We start from the raw sequence: 26,512 nt of genomic DNA on the forward strand, positions 1-26,512 counted from the left end.
TCTCATAGGACTTTTATGTTGAACTAATAATCGAATACCAGGTTGCGCTGTCATTTCGTTTGCGGTCCAATTCGTTCAACGCACACAATGGCGCTGCTATTTCGGTAAAAACTGATTGCAACATGTTCCTTTTAATATATCCTTTCAACTTTCTCGAGACTCTAAGGAAAGTTGTTCTGGGGCTTTTTAAATTAAATCAGAAATACTATTTCTCAGCGGCTTCTCCCAGTCGGAAAAAACTACAGAAAATTTTCTGACGTTACAACAGAATTTCTGTGCGGTTTTTGACGGGAAACTTGTTGCGACAACAGAACATTCTGTAGTAACATCAGAAATTTCTGTAGTTGCAGCAGAAAAGGCTACAGAACTACAGACAACAGAAATATACTACAGCGAAACTACAGAACTACAAAAAAGTACTACAGAACTACTGAAAAATCTGATGGTTACGACAAAACTACGGGATGTTTTGTCGTATTTTTGACACAGTTCTGTAGTCTTTTTCGACATAAGTAATATTTTGCAATAAAAATATCATCATCATTATCATCATCATCAGCCTGATTATACCCACTGCTGGGCGAAGGCTTCTCCCATATTTCTCCACTTAACCCGGTTCTGTGCTAGCTGCATCCACTTGACCCCTGCGAACTTCTTAATCTCATCCGCCCACCTAACTTTCTGCCGACCCCTACTACGCTTTCCTACCCTTGGAATCCAGTTTGTTACCCTCAGCGACCATCGGTTATCCTCTCTTCGCACTACATGTCCTGCCCATGTCCATTTCTTCTTAATTTCCACTAGAATGTCGAATAAAATATAGGGAACCCTTAAGTGAAAAATTCTAATTCCGCCTCCACACTTCCAGTATATTTTTGTTTTTTCATGACGACTTCCAGTTCCTCAAATTAAGCTAGTCCGTCTTAAACATCAGAACTCAATAGAAAACCGAAATAGTGAAAGAGTACTATATTTCGACAGAAAATTACCAGGATGAAAAAGTTTTTGGCATAAAATGCGAAATCTCGCATGAGACTAATGTGACAACCGGGTTAAACAAAGCCTATGACGGCAGTAGTTAAACCGGAGTGAATAATATAAAAGATCAATAGCAATGAAAACAACAGAAGCGAGTGATCGAAAACGTTACTGCTTGAATTTCTGATTGGAAAGTTTACTTTTACATATTGTAGACGAAAATTTTAAACCTAGATAACGTCTTATGATAGTCTTTGAATTAAAGACCCATTGCAGATGTGCGCGCCAAATGAAGATTTGTTTCTTATGACACAGGCCACAATCTCCAGGATGACTTCGAATTATTCTTTATACTGAACCTTTAATGATGTCCACTACGAGCGCCGTTTTGCATTCCGTCTCCATTATCTCCCTCTACCTGGATGCGTTGCTTCCAGGACAATCAAGATAACTTTTACAATCTATTTACAATCTATCGATCAATCACACACTGCTTCATCCCTACGCGTCCATTCAGTGAAGAAAGTGCTCTAATTCAATAAGCAGTTTGTAATCTTTTATAGATAATGACTGTTTCAACATGTCGCTTAATTAATTAGTCCTCTATGCATGACCTCGAAAACATCCGGCTGGTCATCACAGGATAAGCGAGATCACACCGATTTCCCCGGTTTATGTGTGCATCAACATGCCTCTAGAGCGTAAGTTTAGCTGCAGCGCCTAGTGTCGAGATTTGCACTCATTTTGCCAGCTTCCGGTTCATGTTTGATTCCGTTGCTTTTTACTTCCGAGAACATCACACATTTTAGTTTTCGTTGATGTGGCCTAGAAGGCCTTCAATTTCGCGGTCACTCATAGCCCCACGAGTAGCTTTCGATCCCATAGTTCCTTATCGCTCCACTACCTGACTCAACGGTGTCTGTATGCTTTTATACAATCGAGTGAAGCGAGTTAAGCGAACATCCTCAGGCAATGAGTAAGCGACTCGCTCTGCTGCTTATTTTACTCTACCCGACTGCGTGTACATGATCCCAAGAACTGTTTTTTCTTACCTGAAATGTAAACTCCATCCTACTTTGTCGATATCATATACCATATATCATACCATATATGCGTGGTAACCGAACATTATTACCATAATGAAAAGCTAATGAGAACATATAAATTAAGCTTAACTCCCTCCCATTTTCGCAGAACGACATAGAATGCATATCACGGCGCGGTCCAGGCATCTATAAGAGAGCACAAGAAGCGCTATTTTTTTCAGACTGCCTAAACACTGTATAGGTTTAACTTTCCAGTAGTAAGGCCGTGTCCTGGAACCAGTTAACATATAATAAGATGATACGCTACAGTGCCGCTTGGCAAATTAGTTCTATAAGCATTCCGGATAACAAAAAAAAAATGGAACTTTAATGAAGTCACGGCAAAGCTTCAAGACTCCATTTAGATTTCGATCATGAAATTGGCAGTGATTGCACACTTTATTAGTTGAGAACAACGCAAAGTCTTATGTATCGCCTTTGCCAAGAGTAACCATGCAGGCTCCGTATTTCGTTTCTCAGTCGGGTAGTAGAGAATTAGTAATACTTCTGAAGCTGTGAATCTGTGCAACGTAGAAGCGAATTCCTCTATTCAGTTCTTAACAAATTGCCATCCTCTGGAAATTCATGTTGGCTTCATAATACAAGCGAGAAGCAAGACATGCAGCCTGGTTACTTTTGGCAAAAACGGCACATGTAAATGACGGTTAGCCGAAATATTGCAGATAGGATTCTCGTTGCGTCAGGCTTTTATAGTTTTTCTACTGTCAACAAAATCCATAACCTGACTTTAGCTGTTAGCGGTACCATAGCCGCCATCTGGCGCCACACAAATAAACCACTCATTCTCAACTGAGCCGGAGAGCGCGCAAATGTGCCTATTGATACGCGCCGTCATGCAACAGAGCTTTCAAACCTTTCCGCAACGTTACTGATTGGGGCATATACTTTGAGTGCAGCTATCACGAGGTTGTCCTTGCTCGCTAGCTGTGCTCTCCGAATTGTGGCCTTCATAATCCCATCAGCATATTCCAGATAAGCCACGCACAATATCAAGAGCTGCCAGAAATATTTAATTTCGTGTTATCATTTCCATGTGTGTGAATTTGTGGCGATTAACACTACGAGCTTAAGCCATCATCTTGGCAAGAAATGGTTTCAGCTGCTATCACGAGCATGCCTAGGCTAAAGTTTTTTCCAGAGCGATGGGAGAATACACTGACGTACAGCCGCCCTGATTTTTAACAATATAGCGCGAGCGTCGACCAAACTGCTGCTCAGCGCCTTGTAACGGCGATAAGCGTGCAACACGGCGAGAGTTCGCGCACGCGCACGAAGAGAGAGCGTCTTCAGCTACGCTGTTAGGATCACTAAGACACACGCCCTGTCACAATATCTGTTTGCGACGTTCCACATTCTTGCGCATGCACGAACTCTCGCCGTGTTGCACGCTTATCGCCGTTACAAGGCGCTGACCAGCAGTTTGGTCGATGCTCGCGCTATATTGTTAAAAATCAGGGCAGCTGTACCTAGAAGAAGTTAAGCAAAATTATTAGCCGCCTTCGAAGCATGAGTCCTTCCCTGATGCCGAAGAAACGTGTGCGTCAACAACAGCTTCTCTACAATACAAGCGCGCGCACAACGGAGCTGCTTTCAGTGCAGGGTTGGAAGGAATGCAGGGCTTTAACGCAGCTAGAACGAATAGGGTGTGCGAAATCTTTTGCAAGCAGACAAAAGTTGATGGAAACGTTGACGTGCAGTGCCCAGCGCGATATGTGCTGCAGTCTGCCCGCGGACCAATCGGCTGCAGAGAAAGCTACGACGTTTCCGTGTTATCGTAGCTATCGCTGCTCCCAATCGCGCCGGGGAGAGATAGCATTTAAGTTATTCTTTCTGTCAGGTAATTGATATTTCGAAAACTCAGTCATGTGCTCCTGAGTTTATCAGAATATTCTGGAAAGAAACCAAATTAAAGCTCTTCATAACCAGCCTGATGTCTGTAATCTGGCTCACCTATCGCACCTCGACCAGTACGAGTTATTTTGTGAATAAAATGCGACAAAGACAAAAATGCCGACAAATACGCTGTGCCGTATTCGCTTCCCATAAGAAAAATCATTGGTTCGATTCCGGTACGCTACGGGGACCTTTTTGTCCTCCTCGCCTTATGCAAGCCATAGTGTTCATAGTTGTCTCAGATGGTGTATTTTGAACTAGAAACTGTCCGAGATTTAACCTGGTTAGACTGATGACACTTGTGGCTTGACACCTGGACTCGACGTCATGGTATGGCAGGAATTTTGGGGCAAGGCCTAACGACAGATGGAAACATTCCTGTTCAGCTCGGGTGTCCGAATGAGTCCTTTCGCACTGAAATGCATGCCGCAGTAATCATGTTATTGCATGCGACTGCTTTTGCAACATACTCGCTCTAACTTCCGACCTGCTCCCATGTAGTTGGATCTCGTATGGTATATAGGTCATAAAAGAGTATGCTAAGAGCCTCCTCTTCGTGAACTAGTGAGCTTGCAATAAGTTTATCGGTAGCAATATTCGAAAGCGCTAGTTGGACGTTAGTACAGAGCAAAACATAGGAAGGAACATGTAATATTTCCACAAAAAAAATTACAGGAGTGGGCTTAAATTTATTAAAAGCGGAAAATGGAAAGCCGTGTTACAGGACTGTTTTCACTAACTGCATCGTTGTTGTCATCCTTAGTATCATCACCATTATCGCTTCTATCATAATTTTGTCATCACTGGTGAAGAGATATCCTTTTTTCTTTGCAAAGTTTCCCTTCCTACGAACACTTCCTGCGAACATTTACGCAGCTCATGAGTCAGGAAAGGCTTGTTGTTGTTGTGGCTGTACAAAGAAGGAAGCGAAAATGCGCGGGTCTACAACTGGCTCTGTAGCTGAGCCACCTCCACTGCCTCGTGCGGACAGAAGAAAATAGAGAAGAAAGAGAAAAAAGAGGGAGAGAAAGACGCGCGCCGCAACAGCCGTCGCCAACCACCGGTGGCGGGTGCAATGACGGCCTACAACAGATAAAACTTCTGTGGCTGGCTAGCCCCCGCCGCAAGTGGCGTTCACCAACCGTCCCAACCCCGTAGGGCCAGGAACCTCGCAATGGCTTGCGCCTTAAAAACAGTCCTTAAAAACACTATTGATGGCTTAAGGTAACATCCGCGCTGGTAGTGTTAGGCCCAGAGGACGATAATCAAGGACGGAGCAGCAATGCAGCCCGGAGGGAGAGAAAGCACACATGCTGCCTGCTTTCCTGGCTCTACCTAAGCCTTCTAGCAACCCAGACCTCATATTCGTTTGGCTACCCGCTAAAAGTTTAAATGGCGACCAAGTGCAGTGTTGAAATAATAAAAGCGCGGCTCATCGCTCCTCAAGAATCGCGGGCAGCTGCTGCCATCTATGAGACGCCCTGGAATACGTTTTTCGTGCTTTCATCTTCTTGCGACGAGTCTACCGACTGTTAATTTTCACTCGGCGCAATGGCCAATATTTTGAATGAAGCCAGCCGAACTAAGCGATGGAATATCGACCATCAATTGCAAAGTATTTCATACTGTGTTTTTTCTGAGCCCACATTTTTCATTCAGCTTTCTTCGTGGATATTTCAAAACATTCAAGAATGAATATTAGTCCCCTTGACTCACGGTAAAAAACCTCGTCACAGGCTCCGCTTCAAACACTCTCCTCCTTTTTCAGCCATGCAGGCATTTTTGTTCTTTAGTTATTTTTCTCTGTTGTTGACGAAGTATATTTTAACTAATTCACTCTCTTCCCTTTGGAGCGCCGTTAGAACCGCTGAGTCGCGGTCAGAAACTGCGCAGAATTTATTTCGACTGGTGCTTTCTGTGTCGGCCATGCAACAAAATACTCCTTTCAGTAAGATTTTGCTCACCAATAGAACTTAAATATGGCGATTAGCAGGTCATATTGAAATATTTTCAAAGCAAGTTTTTTGTATATGTTACTAATCTAGGTAAAAATCTTGTTTTAGGCAATCACGGGCAATATGGAGCATCTCTCTTGCTTCAGGAGTTAATGGTCGCTTACAACACAGCGGTCGCTACCCGAACACAATAGAACAATAAAAGTATCGGGCAGGAAGAAACTAAATAAAGAAAAAAATAAAGTACCTAAGCCGCAGCCTCCTCTGTAATTACTGCTCCCGCATCTGCTCCTGTGAATAATGGCTGGGTCATTTGTAATTGGTGCATTTAAAATTCTGGCAGTGCGGCATACGCTTTGCCGTAGACTGTGTGTGACGTTCGTCGGGGAATTAACAAATTTTGTCGGGGCGCCGACATGAGTTACGGCATCGCAAGTGGTTGGGTGTGGCCGTTTCTCTTCTGTTTCGACTACTTAGAAGCCCCTTCACACTGTATTTTTCTCGTACTGCTCCAACCGTGTTTTCAGAGCATATTTGCTTTTTTGTATCGTATGTATTTAGCAGCCCTGGTCAATATTGATCCGCCGCAGTTGTTGCCGACATCTAGGGAAAAAAGTGTACAAGTACTCACAGCGAATCCTACACAGGGGAACATATGGGGAGGCGCATCCATCAATAATCCCACTGTTGGGCCACAATGGCCGTTAGCTACATCCGAGCAGCTTAAATTACCAGGAAAGGTGTTCTAAAAATAATCAGTCGCAAAATTGCCCTTATAAACTTGCTACTCCCGCTAACCATTACGTGCCCGCTACCAACCCAGCTTGCCACTTACGTGATGAAGTGTCTGCTCTTAACGGTCCTACATGAAATTTATTTCAGTTGTTTCGGGTTTAGGGTAGCGCTAGATGGTTCCCCTGAACATCGCAAGGTCATTATTTATTTCAGTTTTACATGCCTCGAGCCATGCCCATGGTCCAGCAGAACAATTTGACTGAAAAATAAAAACCGTAAAACAACCAGCCAGAAGATAATAATAGAGGAACCTAAATCGAACGATCCTGTGAATAATGGTGCGACAAGACATACAGTAAAGGCACCCATTCGTTCCGAAACCGGAGACAATTTTTTTTTTGCGCTACAGTATTCTGAAACAAACAAAACAAAACAAAACTGATACATTTCAGTGTGTGCACGGAGGAGAGGGGGGGGGGGGCACAGCTACGATCCGCCTTCTAGGGCGGAGAGCGATACACGACAGGGTTAAAGGCTCGCGTCCGCGGTTCCCCTTGCGTATAGTATTTACCGTACATGCATGCTGTAACTCACCTATTTATTAAATCCTTAAAGGGAAGGTGCATCGGTTTGAGATTTCGATCAGTTTCCAGCAATTTAATGATTATAGCTTGCACTTAATGCATGGAAATATCTTAGCGGTAGCATTTGAAACAATGGCGCAATTAGCGATTAACTCCGTGACAGCTATCAGGCTTCACTGCACTGCACAGCGACGCATGATGACGTCATTGACGGTACCGGTACGTTTTCTGCATAGACACACTTGGTTTGAAGAAATAAAAATGAGGCTGCCGAAAACAAAGCCCTAGAAATGTTGATTAGCACCGTCAGAAAATGTGCAGCACTACGTGGGCGAGGCAACGCGCATCAGAAATGGTACCGTCCGTGACGTCATCACCGGATTTCTCCGCAGAACTTGTGTGCTGTGAGGAGCAGTTACAGTTTTATTCATCGAATACGCCATCAGTTTAAATGCTAGAGCAAAAACATTTTATATGCATTACCTATGGCCTATGTAGATTTGAATCCTTGAATATCGCGAAATTCTCGAAAAGTGATGCAGCTGCTCTTTTTTGTCTTTTTGCTTTATCTCACGCATGCTTTTAAGCATACAGATGTCTGCTACGTACCTAATAATTACGTACCCCGCTTAACCAAACCGCATTGATCTGCCTGCGTGGCACATAATCTCTATTGCTTATTCGGAGTGAGAACGTCCTGCTGGATACGATTTCCCCCAATGTTTTATCTGAATTGAGAAAACAAGATTGTCAGTCCCTCCTAAATAAGGCATGGCATGTGGTCACGTGACGTCGCAGAACTGTGCGATAAATCTTTGCCAAGTCTTGTCAGCTGCTAGCTATTACCTGCCAGGCCAGGGTTTCTCGTCGGAACACCGGCAACGCTGAAAGCGCCAATGTCTGATTTTCAGGAGAACCAGCCTGTAATGCCATCTCGTTGAAACGAGCTATGCAGCAAATGATTCATGTGGAAATAAGAACTAATGAATACTCATGTGCAAAATACCAAGAAATGTGGCGCTACAAACACAAACGCAGCACCAACTAGCCCCTCAAGCTGTTATTTTGAGATACTCATGTGCATTTCGTGTTCTTATAGTGCTTGCTAATGTCACACAGCCAAGGGACGATGTGCATTCAGATTTCCATATATATATATATAACCAGGAAGCAACACTATACAGCTTACTTTTATTTTCAATGCCAAGAACTGCGATTGAGAACGTATAATATTGCACTTAAAGAATCTGGCCATGTGTGTATATACCATAAGGAAAATGAAGGTACTGTTCGCTGCGAACGCTCAAGTTGAGCAATGAATCATTTATTATGTGTATACCGTGCTGCTCTGATTATTTCAGACGTCCCGTGTATTAATACATGAGCCTGTGAGGAAGCGTCGCAGTTTTCAACATAAAGCTTCTGGTCACTAGTGTAACCACGTTATTTTTAAGCTAGCCGATGACGCCGAGAGTTGTGCATGTTTTATCTTTCAATAGAACTATTGCTAATTACAACTATTGCTAATTATGATCCTCTTTCAGTGATTTTGTTCACCTTTTTATATATTTTCACTTTAATGAACAGCAGCCATTCCTGAATAAAAAGCCTGAATTTTGGAATTTAATGCTTAAACAAGTTTTGTCAGCGCTCAAGCGAGCTTACAGCGTTAAGCTTGTTATATGTCCGGCTTGATATGTGTACCAATAAAAACTGCCAAACTAGGCCTGTATCTGATATAAGACGAAATGTCAGTGTTTGGCTTAGATTTTATCCGTAATCGAATAGCAATATTTCTGCGACAAGATTCCTTCAAGAGACATATGAAACAAGCTACCTACTCTTGACACCCTGAGTTCGTTCTCATGACCCGAATGGCGCTAATCGCCGCAGCTTTATACTCACTCTTTAAAATCTGCATTCGGGCGTAACGTGTTGCCCCCAAACCATGCAACTGAGACGTCTTTTGCAGCCTTACTTCTTAGTTCTTTAACTCTTTCCCTTTCGCTACATTTTTTTACACCATTTTTAACGAGAAACTGGGAAGAAGGCATCGTTATGCTGAAAATCAGGTTTTGTCAGCGTCTGCATCGTAGACAAACATTTACGCGCATAACTCGAATTTGATAGCTGGAAGGTCAGTCAGGAGACCAGAAATTGATAGGTCGGTGATCTGTGGAAAGTCACGAGGCCATAATGGCATGGCAGAAAATCCTAACCAGGGCTGCTCCTCTGAAATGGGCTGGTGAGATGAGAGTCGAAGCTTCAAGACCTGTTGGGTGCTGAGAAAGACGCAGTACTCCAGCCACGCATGTACGTCTGCGCAGCTTAATTAAAGAAAAGTTTTACATTACCACGTGGTAATGACAGGGTTGTAGGCAGCAACCGACTTGGATTTCACGAAAATGAACAATTTAGTGGGCTGACTGGCACATGGATAGTAATAAAGCACCTCGGCGGCGGTGATTGCGATAAATCGTACTCTCTGGTCGTCGAACTAAGCAATGCCCGTTGCGTTCGGCAGCGCTGAATTTTAAGTCGGCGCAGAATTATGTAGATAACCAGCCAAGGAGTACCCGAAAATTCTGGAATCCGACGGAAAAGGTTGGGCTTGCCTGAAATCATTCCAGACTAATCTCGGATAATCTCGCGCAAAAAAGAACATGATAAATGCGCGTTTTGCGAAACTGAGCATGAACAAACAGAAAGCACTAGATCGCCGTGAGCGCTACAATCACATGAATAAGGCCGCATGCCTGCCGCACTTCAAAAATAACTAAAAAACGATGTCAAATGTTCGTGGAATAATTATCTATTACATCGTGTTGCACAAAATAAGATACTATATGAATATATGCAGTTATTCATTTAGAGAGTAGTGAATAAAGCAAATAGGAAAGTGGCTTAGGACAAACAAGAAAATAAAAGTGAAACGGGAGTAATTAGCGCTGTCCCTTAATGATGTAGCTAAAGAATAACTCCTGCACATTTTTTAACTGCTTAACTTTCTCTCAAATTTTCACGGTACGTTTCCTTTAGTGTTTTGTTCACTTGCGCAAATTTCACGGCACGATGGTGTTTTGCGGCAAACAATTTTTTCTTTTAATTTCCTATTTTCTGAAACATGATACGAGTAGCGATTTGTGTTGATTGGTAATTTCGTGCAAGAAACGAGAGAAGCTGCAGGATTTCTATATGACTTTATGAGACGCCGTATCATGGCGCCATTGCTTGGTAGTAAACGAGTTTTGGTTTCCTGGTTCCGGCTTTTTTAGCATGGCTCGGTTTATCGATTTTAACGTCACAAAGCGACTCAGTATGAGAGATGCAGTAGTGGAGGGATCCGGAAATTTTTAGCACCTGGGGTTCTTTAACCTGCACAAACATCGCACAGCACACGGGTGCTGTGCTAACTTTTCGCCACCATCGAAACGATTTCGCCCCAGCCGGCAAACAACCCTGCATCCTTGAGCGCAAAAATCAAGCACCTTAATCACTGCACCACTGTGGCGGAGTGGTTCCTGCTTTTTTAAACACTTCTACTAGGTATTTGTAGAAACGGTTTTGTACTGAAAGAAAAAGTAATTGAAGGTATGTGATTTGATAATCCACAATTGTTTTTCTATATTTTTTCTGAGCAGACAATCATTCCTGAGTTGCCTGGGTAACTGAAGAGCATCGCAGGTATATGTTCTGAAAGCAGCGCCTATACGATATTTGTCTTTCAAGAATATCGCGAAATTTCAGCACCTGAATTTTTTTCTCAGTGAGAAACTTAGAAATAAAATACAAAAGTGGAATTCAGTCTTTGTTTTTTTTTTTTACTCCTTCGCCAACTACTTCTATACTTTCATTGGATTTTCCGTGCTGCCTACCTGCGTATTGAAACTGTTCAGGTAGCTTAAGGTCACATTTATTGTGAATGGAGCTTGAGTCAGTCCTCCTGAAGAATGTTTTTAGCACAAGAAACGACTTCACACCCCGTGTAACGCAATGATATTTCTACTTTTCCAGCCAAGTATAAGAGGTGCCACTATATTCGCACACGTTCTTGAACAGATGAGAATCAGATTTTTTTTTGTTTTGTTTTTTTCAAGTAGGTATTCGTCCGCATCGCCATGTCTGAAGAGGAAGATACGGAGCCCAAATTCGATTCTTCATTTTGCGAAGCGCTACTGTACTCACTGCGTTCCTGGTCAAATAAAACACATGTGTCCTTGAAGTCCGCATTAACTGCACTGATATAAAACCCCTACGTGACTATGCCGCCATTTTGGTACTTGAAGCGGGAAGAAAACAGAAATTTCTCGTTCGCAAAATTTATGCGGGACTTATCAGCTAACACTGCCTTACTTGAGAAGTTCTTTTCTCCAAAATCGAGCAAGAAAATATTTGGATGCATCCTTTGTTTACTAAACAAAAGAAAGGCTTTCTCTACCAACGATGATTAATCAGTTTCCCGTAATTTGCTCTTTCTAACCCGAGGCGTGAAATCATTTTCTACGGAACTAAATGCTTCCATGAGCGCGTTAGCTCCAACCAGATACGCAAGCGTTTGAAGCTCTTCTACCTGAGACAATAAAATATACGATGCCAAAAAGCTCAAAACCCTTATTCTTTATCTGAACTAATGAAAAGAATTGATATCTAAAACACTATCAGATAAGTCTGCATTATTTCTTGGATTCGTACCCAATCTAGTTAAATTCGCGGACATCGTCAGGGGCAGTGTGCCACATGAGGGCCAGCATTTGAACCACTTTACTCGGTACAGCTTTCCAGGTTTACGTAGAATGGACCTAAATGATGGCAGCGCTCCCAGATCAACGCAGATTTTAAGCGTTAGGGGCACCGTAATTCTTCAACTGAGATTGTGTAAACAATCTGGACTAAGCCAGCGCCGGGTTTTGCTATTGTAATACGGTCAGCGTTCAATCCGGTTTTAATAGAAGCGAAAGATAAAGAGCAGCGTAAGCCGTCTAATAGAGTACCTCCAAGCTCAATTCATATCCCTTTGTCAAGAAGAAAAGCCGCCTTACTTCGCATAAAATATTTTATACGCCTGAACTGAAACTGACTCGAAAAACAGCAGGGTTATTTTCACTTCCACAGTGCTGCTTCACAAAAAACCTTTCATGGAATCTGTGCTATAAAAGATGAGGCATCAGTCTCGGTACAGTGGTCGTAGCACCGCTTCGGTCCGCAATGCATTTTGAGAACAACATCTAGGTGCACTTTTTGTGGTTTCGCGAAAGTTGTAATCAAAGTTGAGCTTTTGTGGGGTTTAGCGACGGTCGCTACTAGGTGATTTTGGCTGTGCGTAACCCGCAGGTATTTATCTTGGATCTCATAACAAAGAGTTCAGTACACTGGTTTTGCAGTTCATGGCCATCGCAGCAGATAACATGTTTTCATTGTGGCTGCTGTTTCGATATCTTTATTGATATGAATTTAAATGATCCAGTGTTCTCGCCATATCAGTTCTCCAGTATATCTCAATAGACGAAAAATGTTTGATTCTAAAACAATTGTCTTTTATCCCGCCGTACTATTTTGTGATTCAATTTGTAATGCAATAATACCGTTCAACCTCTCCAAACAGCAATGTATTTGTAATATGCGCCAAATATTATTTTGTTTTGCGGGAGAGAATCCGTGTGAATTTATGCTCAGCTTTCTTTGCGCTCGAGCCGACAAAAAACGTTATAATAAGTTTAACATGAGACAAGACCTCTGCAGAAAACGAAAACCGATATCACGTAATGAGAAAATATGTTACCCTGCGTAATCAGAATATATTTCTCAAGAACATATGGAGTTCGGCTGTCCAGTGCTGGAGGCTCCCAGCCCATTACTTTTTACGAGTGCGAACAACTTGTGCCTCGAGACAATAAATATCGTTGCAAAAAAAAAAATACAAAACACACTAAATGCCCGCCAAGTCATCGCTAAACGTGGCGAAGTCATAAACGGTGGAAACAGATTTTTTTTCGCGTTGCCATACACGTATGTCAATTGGACTGGCATTTTTAAGATACCGCAATATCATTCTGGTAATATCGAGGCTAGAGAAGAATGACTGATTTTTTTTTTTAATGCTGCATCAGAGAGTTCTAAAGCGTTGCTCCATTCAAGTACGTTGAAAGGAATGTTTCTTTATTTTCATTTAATATATTTTCAAACCTTACCGTAGCAACCATAAGATAAATTACTTTCACATATCTTTTCAACGCATTTTACCATCTTGCGTGATCTTTTGTTCCTTAGCAACTTAACGTATTGGTGCTTCGTGAATATTATAACTGATTTCAACACATTTGTGCCCGTAATCTTCAAATCATTGTTTTATGAAACAAGGAAAAAGTATGGATTTTCTGCTTCAAAAAATAAACTAGTTCTGTGATGTTTCGACCGGGTAGAGGAGCAGCTAAAGACAAGGCTAGGCATTAAACCGCTACCGCAAGAGAAGAGAAGTTACTTCTAAAGTGGAGCATGAACTCTTATAATGTGACAGCCCGAATAATTTGCCTAACTTTCTGTCTTGTCAGGTTTGTCTTTATTTACAGTCTCTCACTCATATCTCAGACCAACCAACCGGGTTTAATAAAATTGGAGTATTCTCTTACTAAAAGCTGCAAGATCAAACGGAAAAGTCAAATGATTATGTCCAATTTCTAAGTATTAACGGTTTGGAATATTTCTCCATCTGTGAAGCCTAAACTTTCCTCATACATGAAGCTATCATTGAAAACATACCGCTCCTTTCAAGAGGGGATCTTCGACAAGCTTCGCACAGCCTATTCGAATTAAAGGCATGACAAATGAGTACAATACTGCGTCGTGAATTAGTGTGCACGAGCTCAGCCTGGCAAGTATAAAAAATTGGAGATCTATGATCACCCTATTATTGACAAAAAAAAAAAAAACATTCACGCATTGAAAATGTCTAAATGAATCATAATTATTTCGAGGGTACGTACCCGTATATCGCCCTCGACGAATCAGTTTGTGTAAATTTTTCCATCCCATGTTTCTCATAGATAAAACAAATTCTGTTATATGCCACCCCCTGCCGCTAGAATTTCATTCATTTTGCCTTGCTTCGCATAAGAATGAATTAGGAAGAATTATTACAGAGTGTATTGCGTGCCTGACTATGAAGGATGTAATTTACCACTTCCACTCCTTAAACACCATGATTTCAACTGAATGTTTTTTTTCTTTCTTTACTCCAAGCGCCGCACATGTTCAGCACAAGGAATCAGCAGAAACTTGTTGAAAAATTGCAGAAAATTAGGAATTTGCACATCAAATAAGAAATTCGTTTGTATAGCAGGAAGAACTTCGCCACAGAGATTGCAAATTTGCCTTTTTAGATTCTGTCTGTCGAAACACTCAAACACATATATACGCTAAATCAAACATAGTAAATAACACAAAAAAACTGCATGCATTGTGCAGTTTAGTGCTTTGAAGGATTTTTTTTGCAGAGAAAATAAGCTCATTACTGATGCATTGTAACGCCTGTATGTGTTGTATAAAAATATAAAATCGCAATGGTTAAAAATATGTAATTATGGATATGCTTTTTCCGAAGTTGTGAATTTCGTTCATATAATAAACGTCGAAGTTCATAATAGGTTATCGTCTTTTTTTTTTTTTTTTTTTTGCCCGCGCATACGACTTAAGAAAACTGTGATAGCAGCCAGCTAATAGCTATCAAGTTTTCTTGTCGATGTTTCTAGAAAACGCTTCCAAAGTGGTAGTCACTTCAACAAGAGAAAGCATCACGAGGCATACTTCAGAGACAAAGGAGAAGAAAATCTAGCGCATTACAGCAGCAAGAAGTTTGTGCAAAGTTCGCACGGCAAAAACGCCAGCTTAAGCGTCAGCTAACGTCACTCACCTTTTTCTCTCGTGTTGTCCTGTACAGTTATCGAACACCCGCCTTCGCTTTTCTCCCCTTTACGATCAACACTGGGCTGCCCGCCACCCGTACTTAAAATTCCCGAAGTCCCGATGCTCGACAGTGCGCGCTCGACACCGCAAGGACGCACCACACTCGCGCCGTCAGTTCTGAGACCCGCACTGAGCGGGCGCCGCGCGCTCAGACGGCCGACTAGGGAGAGAGAGGGTATACGAGTCCCTTTCCACCTCTTTTCTCCATTCATCTCCCCGCTTCTTTTTCCCGACAACCCACCCATGCGCTTCCCAAAACGGCCCCGGCGAGGCGCCACTTTCCCGCGCAATGCTTCAAGGGCGTGCCTCGCGAACGTTTCCCCTCTTACTCCATCCTTGCTAGTGACAGCAGAGCACTCCGACTAGGTCGAAGTCTACGCGGCCTCGTAACAGCTGGGCGCCCTCTGTGAGAGTGAACGACTTCGGTGAGAGTTAGAGCACCCATTTGGAAGGCGCGCATTAAAACGCGCTTCGCGAAGCAAGAAATAACCTCGGCAAAGTTGTGCTGCTCTACCGCATGGCGTCCCAGTTTTAGTCCAGATCTGCGACGAATAATTTCAATTTGGTATATTTACTAGAACTGAGATACAAAATGGTTTTGTCTTTTTTACTTGTGAAAATCCATTCTGTTTCGAGTCCACAGTTTACGTGAGGCTGAAATGGACAGCAGGATGGCAGTTGTGTCATCTCACAGCGGCTTTGTTTTATGGCAAAACATCTGAATGTACGAATCCTAAATGCACTTTAGCCTTCGAGACAGGGGTTGTAGTCCTAAATTGCAGTATCTCACTTATAAAGCATGACATATATAACTCGGTTTTTATGCAAGCCAATTGTACGATGTATATGCGAGTTTTCAAACTTGGAGGGTATCGCAAGATAATATATTTGATTAAAGTTGTTTAAAAAAATAGCTGAATGACTCAGTGGAGTTTCTTTCCGAGTTAGTCCTTCCACTGTATTCTAGCATCAAAAGGTAAAATAAGGGGTGCGTGGCCATCACAATTAACTGGTTTTATCTACAAGTGACGACAGAACGATGGAGATAACCGCGGTGCAGACAGCTCCAAGAACAAGCATGTTGACATTCCCTCACTGTAAGAACATGTGCATAGTCACCCTGCAGTCGTTAGGCCCACCTCAACCATTGGTTAGTAACTGCAAAACGGTTCAAGGTCGACTGATCCTCTTTTCGTCACGACATTCTAAAGCTTCACAGGTTTCCTGTACAACGTCGTGGCGTTCCGTTCTCCTCCGTACATTTTTTTTTGTATGCGCCGTCGCAACGTTTTTATTTTAATTGACAGACTCATTGTGAAGTTCGTAACAAAATCTTCAAAGACATCATAAAAGACCTTTGTGAGGAAAAAAAGACGGGAGACCTATTTTTGAAACCCGTTCAAACGGCTTATTGGACCCGTATGCGGTCGTAAAAGAAATCCCAGTGGGTTTAGACGGCCGTCTCCCATTTGAAAGTTCCTGAACATAATGTTTCTCACTTGGCTAAATTATGTTCCACAGACACCTCTTTCAAGCTCCATGGTGAAGACAAATTAACGATGTTCTCTGGGAGCGTATGCATTGACTCTGTTGTGGGCTTGCGGTCAGCGCCGCCACACAGCTACTTCTGGTCGTTGCCAAGAGAGCTGGCCAGCAGTCGGGCGTGAGCAGGAAGAAATGAACTCTGTCACCGGCTTTCCACTGCTCATATATACAAATTGCCATATAAATGATGTTAAGAATATCTCTGTATAGATGATGGATTACTAGAGCCAAGAAAAGTTATAGGCGCAACGCCTAAAAGGCTCTATTAAGATATATTAAGGCGAAAGTCTTTAATAGATGCATACTGTCGGCGTTCGTTCGGTTACACTAAAGCTGTCAATTATCCTGACTTAGTCACGCCGGGCATGTGAGAAGCGTAGTTCTGCTTGTCTAGCGTCATGTTTTACCTTGAAATTAATGATGACGTCTTCAGTGGGTCGTACTTTGAAATCAATGATGACGTCGTCAGTGGTGTAGTATGTCGTACCTTATAACTAATTATGACGACATCAGTGGTGTAGTATGCATTACCCTAAAATTATTTGATGACGTCATAGGTGGTGTAGTATGTGTTACCTTTAAAAAAATAATGCCGTCATCAGTGGGGTAGTGTGTCGTACCTTAAAATAATTGGTGATGTAATCAGTGATATAGCCTTGAAATTAAATATGACGCCATCAGCGGTGTAGTATGTCATGTCATACCTGAAAAATTGCCATTACGTCTTCATTATGTAGTATGGCGTACCTAAAAAATGATTGATCGCTTTCGCACTACCGCACTTAAAAGAGATCTTAATGCTCCACAGACTTTTTTCCCCGATTAGGCGTTCAGCGCAAAAATGTATCAAAGTGACGTCGAATAACCCGGCTTTAAAGACATTAAGAGATGATTTAAATATTGTGTTTCAGCCACCAGGATTCATAATCATGTGCGATATTAGAATAATGCTCCCTCTCCGGAGACATCAGTTGGGCGAAAAGTAGCAATAAAGCCTCTGTTGCGAGTGCATGTCTCCGCGCGTGCCATTCTTGTGTCAGTAACGTGCTTTCCCAAACAAGTAGTCCACTAGCCTCCAAAATGTCAATATATATAATCCAGCACAAACCTGCTTTATTTGCGGGGAAAGTTCCAAAGGCAAGCTAGCACTAGCCGACGGCTATGATCGAAGTGTCGATGGTCCGTGCTTATCGCACTCAAATTCTGTCGCATTTGAATACATTTTACACCCCCTTCAAGAATTCATATGATGGACAGCAACCAATTTGTTAGCTGTTGTGCATTGAAAATTCGGACATCCAGATTAGATGAGAAATGTCGTTCTGCATCTTGCCCAAAGAAAACGTTTGGTGTGTTCTAAAGTGGTATCAATAACTTGTAGTTTATATAGCTCTTTAGCTAGATATAAAAGTCTGTCAAGCTACTGAAGTTTTAACGGCGAAAGGCTTTCTTGTCTCTTGGTTCACGTGAACAAAAATTCGTCACACACTGTAGCCATCGGTAGTGAATCACGACTAAGAATATGACTATGCCTAAGAGTGAATATGACTAACTGTGGATCGTTATGACTGTGACTGACGGACAATGACTATGGCTACGACTAAACTAACTCTAACTCTTACAAAACTTGGTTAAGAGTACTCAAAACATAATTATAATGATTAATTAGTCTTATTGATGGTTAGTTAATTTTAATCTTGGTTAGTCGTAGTAATAGTCATGGCTAGTCATATCGCAGTTTGGCATTGCCACAGTTAACCACGGTCATGGTTACATTGTCTAAAGTCACAACATCTCGATGCATACGGCGCCACTCCATGCCATGACATATCTGAACACAGCAGGCGTTGGTGGAACTTCGCTTACATCACAATACATTCCAAGTGGGGACACAGGCGCTCAATCAGAACGACAAAACGAGATAAATGCTTTTGCATAGCCGCAAGCCCTGGTTTAGCTCAAGTACTCCCGGAATTTGTTTTCCAAGCTTCAAGCGAAGGAAAATTCCTTCACGAATACCCCACTCCTCTTAATTTTAACGTCGATTATAAATATGCCTCAGAACGGCTTTCTGGAGATTAAATGAAGCTTCATAGCTTTTTGCATCGTCATTTCATGCAATCCAGACAAAATACAGTGGGCAAGGCGCAAAGCGGTGGGATGCAGTCACGAAAGAGGAAGAAACGCAGATCAGCCAACGGCATCTCAAGGGAATGTAAGGTGTAAGGCTGCCAAAGGGGCAGGATAGCTCAACAAACTTCTCTTTCCACGATAGATGACACCGTCGTGATAAATGAGCTTTTCTATGTTTGAAGGCAGTTTTCAGAATTTCTCAGGAGGTTTATACTGCCCTCAGGGACCCTTGAAAACAGGTATCGATCCACTGATCGAGTTCATGAGTTGTCTGCATACAGTAGAGAATCGATGGTGTCTACTCGTAGCGCAACTGCAGCTGCCAAAAACATTGTCTACGATGCTAAATTTAAAAAAAAAAAAACAAAAAAAACAAGAAAACTAGAAGTGTAGTATGGGTCTCTAGTCTGGAAATGAATTCAAGAAAAAAAAGCAGAACAGGAAATTAATTATGACGACAAAATGTTTGAAACCAGCTCTCGCGGCACTGCCTTCTCCATCTGCCGTAATAAATAAAATTTGCTTTATAGAAATGTTTTCCTAATTGCACTGGGACCCCTGTATAGAGCAACAGGTCTTCCTTTTTTATAAGAAAGGCTGCTGAAATCTACCGTGAAAAAACACGTAAATATCGCCTAAGAGATCTGTCTCCGCAGATCGCCCATCGCCACCACTAGGAGGGATGCGTACATCAAGCCGCAGTTACACCCAGAGGGTTCTTTTCGAATGGCTCGCACATCGTGCTAGCATCACCTAAGGCATTTGCTACATGGAAAGCTATACGCTATCCTTGTCCGGACAACGATAATCGCTCCGTCGAGAAAACGACAACCAGAACAGGAAGGAACTTGGTCGTCGTTGTGTATCGGAGTCGTCAGTGAAACAAATTATCCGGAATCCTCTAGTACGAACAAAATTGATTATTTCTATTATTCTTCTTCTCATTTTTAGACCCCCACGTGTAGAAGAAATTTGAGATGGGTACGAAGAATTGCTGAATTTATATTAAATTCCATTCAATCAGCGTTTAAAGTTCTTTATGTAGCCTTTGTAATATTTTTATTGCGCGGCCGAGAACGAAAATACAAAAAAAAGATTGAAGTAATGAAATTCAAAACAATGAGCAAGAGCCTTCCATTTAAAGAGGTTGCAAAAGAATACGGAACGATGACCGGCTGTTGTAAGATACGGGAAAGTGAAGGTGGCCAGCTTGCTCTACTGGCGGTTGTGATGATTAAGGCTAGGATCTAGCAGTACAAGCTTGCTTCTGCTGTCTATAGTCTGGTGAACTGTGCCAAGGATTTGTCGTCACGTTTGACTGCCCATAGCCTGATCGAAATAAAAATATTGTTCTGCTTGCACCTGAATGTAGCCTTCAGCGAGCGTAACAAGAATAGAAAAAGAATCCTTAGCGGTTTACGCACGTATAGATAAGCGACAGCGCACTTCAGCCAGCTCTATACTCCCAGTCACAAATTACGAAGTGATAAATGATGAAGAAATGTCGTAGAGAATCAACTATCCGTGAACCCAGACTAGAGCGTTAGCCATTTGCTGGCGCCGCGTTCACTTTTGCAGCTTTGATTATGACTCGACTCCACGCTTGATAAGCAGTTAGGTTATGGGCTATCCTGCTCCTCGCTCAATGTTCTCGGCAGACTGTCTTGCACGGATGCGGTCTGTGGTTTTAGCGAGAATGGGTTCCTCTACGCCACTTCGTATTTTTTTCACATGGCCTTTTGAATTCGCCCGACATAAACCTTGCGGTCTCGGCCGCATTCGCCCAGATGGCGTACTTGATTGCGTATTGAACAAGTAGCGGTACAGATGAAACTTTATGAAGACGATATTCACCGTACATCGCGAGAGTATGTTGCAGTTGTAACTTGATGAAGAAAACGATGTTTGTTGCACATTGCGAGAATATGTTAAGGTACACATGAAGCCATGAAGCCTGATTGGCTACGGCGATAGCATATTAAGATATCCCAAAGAAATACTGTACTCCAGTAGTGAAGAAAAATATGGTCCACATTTTTCTCTTTATAGCAAACAAAGCACTCCACCAATAACGGGGCAAAGTGGCCTTTTACCCTTAACCATGGTTTAAGATGTAATGTAACACAATGCAAAACACTCTTTTTGCTGTCGATCGCGTTGGCATCTTTTTAAATATTTTAAGACATCTTTACATTTCCCACCCCACACAGATGCACTGGCAGCATAGCATCAAGCAAGTCCTTTTACAGGTGTTTTTGTGGTGCAGCACTCAGGTAAATCAGTGAGAATCTTACTTTTAAAATGTTAGAAAAAGCCGCGACCCCTTCGCAAAAATACTCAGATATTGCGTTTGATAAAACGGGCCTATCAGTCACGCAGCATGGAATACGTTTCTTGCCTATACACAATAAAGAAAGTGCACCATACAATTTATTCGTGCACCTTGGCCTCCACAGTGTACGGAAAACAAGAAAGCCTGGGAGACATGCTGACGTAAGTGCTCCCTCAGCGAGGGAGTACGCATGGAGAGTGCTACTTACCTCAAAGCAACCTATAATCTTCAAAGAGAGAAACCTAAATGCCCAGCAGTTTTGTCCGATCTGGCTGACCTATAAGACGTTTCTGAAACACACTGCAGCCTTTCTGATATAACACTGTAATCTTCATCGAAAAAGGAAACAGAAAGAAAATAACCGCGAATAATAAATACCACGTATGAAAAAAACAAAAAAAAAAAAAGAAACGCGGCGATAGCTAGCCTTCTTGTTCCTGGGCTAGAAAAACTTATTTGCTCGTTCTGGCTTCAGTTCGACACCCAGTCGCGGTAATGATGTTTCAAAAATCATTTTTGGTCTGACTTTTTTTCGAACTTATGTCATGTGATACGCGCTGTTGCCATGCGACGAATTCACGGCGTCGCCATGGTGACTACCATTGCTTACACATTGCGGAATTACGCGACCTTGACTGCGTGAGCAGCAATGCTGACGCTCCAAAACTCTCGTCAAAGCGACCACAACGCTAAAATAGGGCAATAATATATAAGTACCTTGTCTATGAGCACTCTATGTGCTGTGTCATTCATTTATCTTTTCTTTAAAAATAAAAAAACGCGCTGAATATTTTGGAATGCGATAACCGCTTAATATTTTCGCCGCCTAGGTGCGTTGAGTAAAGAAGATTTTAAAACGTTTTCTCAACCTTCATTATTGGAAATCATTTCCTGATATAATCACTCGAGAAGCGTATAGTTAGACGTGTTGTGATGTTCCACTTGTCGAAGGAATTCCGAACTCTCAATATCCGCGGCCTGCACGTAACCCGAATCATTTTGAGCTAGAAGCAGTCTGAAAGAGTACAACGAGACGACAGCTGCATGCTTCTGATATCTTATGTCATTAATGGTCATCAAGCACCGCATATTCGCACGCCTTCCTCTGTTACAGGCTGAAATGTCTACAAAAATTTTAGCTCTTCCGGTCGCGGCATCGCGCGAAGAGCACAGTCTGTTTTGTGAACATTTTGTGAGGAGTCACTCGTAATTTTAATGATTTGTGTATTGTGCGATTGAACGTCCCAAAGAAACTAGGCTATGAGAGACTGCATTGAGGAGCATAAATTTTCGGAGGGGCAACTTTCAATTACTCGGGCCCTATAGTGTGCACGCACTTCGTAGGCTACATTGACGGGCGCCTTCTATATTGTATCTATCAACAGATGGCCATAGATGCTGGGCTCGAACTCAGGTCACCCGGTTACATGCTCTGCTCACTCATAATTGTCTCATCACGACGAGGTTTACGGCTTTTAATTACCAAATGCTCATTGTAAGCATGTTCGAACTTGAATAATATTATCTCTTAATGTACCGGTCCTGATTACTCGGTTTTAACACACTATTCACGCGACTCTGCAGCTGTTCACTCTCTAAATGAACGGAATATGATTATGCATGTATTTCACATACGTATTTTTAGCAAAGCCGTCATTGTCATAGCTGCACAAAAGTTGCCAAATAATGATTTTATGTTCATTTCGGATACGTACAATACCACCCTAAAACGAGATGCAATTTCTGTGATGTAAAGCTCCAGTGCAGACGGCTGGTGTCGGATTTTGTATGGGGCAGACAAAATAGTCAAACTTTATCATTGTGGCGATGTTCTTGACGGCGCGTCATCAAAGAGCACGGCGTTTTGCCCTAGCAAGTATGTGGCGGAATAAGGACAGAAGTGAAGCTTAATACGCCATTAGTCGCACCGCGAACCAGAGTCGCCTTCAAAGCAGCAAGCAAATGACAAAAGGATTCTTTAAACCTCAGTATACTACCACTGTTTTTGGTTTCTAGCAAAATAAAAAAAAAAAACAATTATCAAGTCAGTACAAAACTGTGCCGCTAGATTCATCTCATCTGATCTTTCTTGTCATACCAGTATCTCTGGACATTTCCTTACACTAGTCGCACATCGTAATAAAGCACACCTCGTGTTGTTTTAGAACCTTCTCTTTTTTTTTCACATAATTCAGCAGCCATGCGAGCACATCGCATTTCACTCCATAACCACTTTAATGTCATTTATCAAATATATACGTCAAACCATACCATCGACCATTTTAATAAACTGGCCGCTGCTGTATAGCCTACAAACTTGGGTGAACACCGTTATCCAACATCGATTACTAAAGTCCGCTATCGAAAAAAATTCATAATGTAAATCATTATGCGTCATTGTATATCTGATGAAACGTCCTTACTACTATTTTATACCTCCTCTCTTTCTCCCGTGATGTAAAGTCCAGCTTATAGTTTTGAGGAACTTGAGGAATGAAAAGCGATGTTGCCGCATTTTCTGATCTTGTGTCAAATTACTTCTCTTTTCTATGTTCAAATTAATTTCTTTCCCTATTCTCAATTCCGCGCCACTCCATGCCTTGTTCTATTACAGAAGATCAAGTTCTACAATCCTGTTTTTTCTATCAGCAGACAGTCTGAGTTTTAGCGCGCACTGACTGGGTTTCGAACCCCGAATCACCATAAGTTCTTTTTGGCGTTTCAGGCAGTTTAAAAGGTTGTGTTCATTTTCCTTGCCGGCTTTTTGTTTCTGCAAATTTTCGAAAGCGATTTGTATTACCCGATCTCCTGCCAAATTGCCAGTCAAATTCATTTCGGTCCTGAGGCGCGATAACGGATTACATATCTTCCGCGTATATTAAGAAACGTGGACTAAGATCAGTGCTTTGGTATTATCAGATATTTGTCTACGCAAAGCACTTAATTTGCATGCATAATCAGTGCACTTTGGTGCCATGAATAGGAATATAGTGTGTATTCACGAGAAAAATTGATGTCGGCATCAACCCTCAGAAGCGCTTATGTTTTCCTCCGAGCAAAGGCAAATCGCTCTACATCGAGGGTTGAGTTTTCTTGAAAAATATTGCCCAAGTTGCAAGCCACCTCTGTGAGTCTGGCTTAGCAATTGCCCCCGAATCAGAATTTACAAAATGGCAGGCCAGTAAGTTTTTTGGGCAAAGGCCTAAGTTTCATTTCAATCTTGAACAGTGTCCATCGCTATGGTAAAGAAATCGTATCAGAAATCACCTCATCTTCCTTAGTGTTTTGATTATTTCTCTGTGTGGAGCATGCTGTAATGCAGCTCTTACTATAGTGAGCTCCTCGAGGTCTGGGGTGAAGAGGGGGGTAGCTTGAATTGAGGTCATGACGACTGACGACTAGCCATCAATCTCTGCTACAGCTGTGTGTGGTTTCGTCCCCTTATTTTAGTGGTGGGGACGCATCCGTTAAGCCATTTACTCAGAGCCCTCCCGACTTTGGTGCTTGTGAATCGCACTCACATGTAATTATTTTTCGGCTGGGTTTCTCTCCGGTCGCATATTGTAATGTACATTCGGCACTTGAATCAGGACGCACTGGTCGGCTGATCGGTAGTTTGGTTATTGCATTCTTGTGTGTCGCGAAGCCGAAACGTGGGAGTAAATCGCGGTCTTGCGGTGTTTCATGCAACGGTTTTGTTTAGCTTGCTTTTTGCGTGTCTGACATTTCACATAGCGCATTGTACAGTACGAGCGAAAAGACTGTTACTGTGCCTGCGAGTATCAGTAGCCCGGAGCGGTCTTTGCAGTCGTGCGTATAGCAAACTCCAATTTCCTGTGTTTTCTTTCTCGAAACGATTGTGCTGCGGCAAGTGGTACGTGAGGTTTTTATAGGATAAGGCTTGCTTTGGGAAAACATTTAATAGCAAATATTTGCGTAATCTGAGGCTGGCAAAAGAGATTTTCTTGCTCAGTAACTCCGCGGACGAAACGCGATGCCTGATCAGGAACGTAGACAGGCAAAGCAGAACGGTGAGGCTCAAAATGAAATTCTCAACGCTAAATTACGACAGTTCCGACAACAGTTGCAAGAAGTTAGAAGTGCAAAAAAGAAACGAACAAACAACAATCTGCACCTGTTTGTAACCGCGATCCAGAACATAAAAGAAATGTGACTAAAAATTAAAACTTACCAGCAGCAAATTTGGCCAGTGCATTCAGGTCGTGAACGGCAGTTTGCTATTGTTCCCCACGAAAAAACTGCATAATGGCTGTACTACTGGTTCGCACCTATGCGACAGAAACGTATAATCTGATAGACAGGGATTAACTGTAATTAGAGACAGGACAGCGATTTATGGAACGGAAAACCATTGTTGTAATACTAGAGGTAAAGAGGGAGCGGAGTTGCTCTGGGAGCAAAAACGTGTCAAATATTCTAGCCAATGTCAATCGGAAGAAAGGGTCATGTGCAGGGCCTCTGATCCGAATGCAGGATAAGCATTGCTAATTCAGGACGACGAACTGGATTCAAAGAAAAGGCAAAGAAAGCCGGGAGGAAACAAGCTGGGTGCTGGAATAAGATAAGAAAGTTCGTGGGGCTAAGGTGGACACCACTAGCATCGAACTGGGATGATTGTGGCATATATTGAAGATCATGTCTTTGTTTTGGGGATATTCTCAGGCTAATAATAATGCTGATGATATATCAGGGAGTAGGTTTACAAAATCATCATGCGTAATACTATCTCCGCGGTTTTGCAGGGCGGTGAAGGTTTTTGCCTACAGTAAATTTAAGCAAAGTTCAGTAAAGCCAAAGTTTTAATACAACTCAGATGAAAGAATTACGCAAAACATTACATGAGTTCAACGCTGCTGAACCGAATATTGAGCTTAAGCATTAGCCGCGGGTAACCGAACGTTCTTCTTCTCTTTTTCTTCTTCCTCAGCTCACATATAAAGCCCCGCTTTAACCAAGCCGTATGAACGTGACTTATACCTGTAGGGGTAACGTGAATGACAGGGTCCTAGCAGGCTGACTCTGACATAATCGTCCCATGTGAAACGAGAGACCTAAGTTGGCAGCTCTTGCCAGCCGCTTGAGTTTGTATCCCAGCTCTCACCCTATAGTGTCACGTGGGTGTGACGTCATAGCGCCACGTGGGTAAGACGGGGCTACCAGCCGCGCTACGCTGAAGGCTCGAAACCTAGAGTAGTAATGCTTTCGCAATAAATATGATCCAATCTGCAACTCAATACATCGTTCTTGAAACACAGTTGGCCGGTTTTGTGC

General features: G+C 42.3%; 1 protein-coding gene across 4 annotated transcripts in view; it reads right to left on the reverse strand.

The window, feature by feature from the left end:
- LOC146179073 (orexin receptor type 2-like) overlaps positions 1 to 26,512 on the reverse strand; it is a 607,445-nt gene that overhangs the window by 56,420 nt on the left and 524,513 nt on the right. The window lies entirely within an intron of this gene.

Source organism: Amblyomma maculatum, chromosome 9 (genome assembly GCF_055883805.1).
Source record: "Amblyomma maculatum isolate TAMU_Amacu chromosome 9, ASM5588380v1, whole genome shotgun sequence".
Classification (NCBI taxonomy): Eukaryota; Metazoa; Arthropoda; class Arachnida; order Ixodida; family Ixodidae; genus Amblyomma; species Amblyomma maculatum.